The sequence below is a fragment of the Protopterus annectens genome, chromosome 1.part2 (genome assembly GCF_019279795.1).
Source record: "Protopterus annectens isolate FY-2018-M chromosome 1.part2, PAN1.0, whole genome shotgun sequence".
NCBI lineage: Eukaryota > Metazoa > Chordata > Ceratodontiformes > Protopteridae > Protopterus > Protopterus annectens.
This window is the reverse complement of record NC_056727.1, coordinates 1,085,481,105-1,085,482,018: the sequence shown is the minus strand read 5'-3', so window position 1 is coordinate 1,085,482,018 and position 914 is coordinate 1,085,481,105. Positions and strand designations below refer to the sequence as shown.

The following is a 914-nucleotide window of genomic DNA, read 5'->3' as shown; positions in this document are numbered from 1 at the left end:
CACAGGAAAAAATGGCCTAAAAGGCCCCCCACCCAAGAAAAATAAGGTGACCACACTGCAGAAAGCATAACTGGATACACTGAGGTGGGAAAGGTTTGACCAGATCAGAGTGTAATCAAAGGACTCAGAATTCAACATAAATGTTAAACAGCATGTCACAGACCACTTCTGCAAGACAGACTGCACTGAAATGTTATGCCAGTGCCAACAATGCAACCATATAATAAAGCAAAGTTTAGCCTGCAAAGCAGTTGAAAACCCCAGTTAAAGGATGAAGGTTAGAGCCATGATGTGTTCACAGATCAACCACAAAGTCAAAACGGCCATCAGTAAAAGGGGAACTCAGACGACACTTAGGCACCAGCAGAGGTTCCCATCAGCCTCTCTTAACCAGGTGTGTGTAGAGTGACATGGCATACTTGGCAATTCCTTTGGCCTTTACCCCCAAGCTCAAGCCCAACATACAAGATCTGTCTTTTCTTGCCAATGTTGCTGCTCAGGTACTGCACTTAACCCAAGCAGCGACCGTCAAAGAAAAAGTTTATTCTTGGCTCCTTTTTGACCACATCGGCTATGAAAGTAAGCAGACATGGCTTCGATAAGGGCCTGAAACTTAAAAGCTGCAATAATTAAATGACTATACCAAAGATTGCCAAAAATGCTCATCTCCTCTTACTACCATGCAGATTAACTAGTCTTGGGTATTCTCTCAAGTACATCAATACATCAATTGCCTGAAAAGCCTCCAAGCTGCCACCTCAGTTAATATCCCAAGACAGAACACCTGGCATATTTACAAGTGTAGAATCACAGAAGATAGCTTTTACTCCAAAGGTCAGTGGCTGGTCCCCTCCCCCCCATGGACATGTGCAACAAACACGCATGAACATTGCCCTGTGTGACTCATGCCCACC

At 44.3% G+C, this 914-nt stretch overlaps 1 non-coding gene across 1 annotated transcript; it reads right to left on the bottom strand.

Moving 5' to 3' along the window:
• Window positions 1-468: 468 nt before the first annotated feature.
• LOC122792577 lies at window positions 469-610 on the bottom strand. Its single transcript, XR_006363389.1, has one exon. It is a non-coding gene; the product is annotated as a small nucleolar RNA SNORA16B/SNORA16A family (small nucleolar RNA).
• Window positions 611-914: the final 304 nt, after the last annotated feature.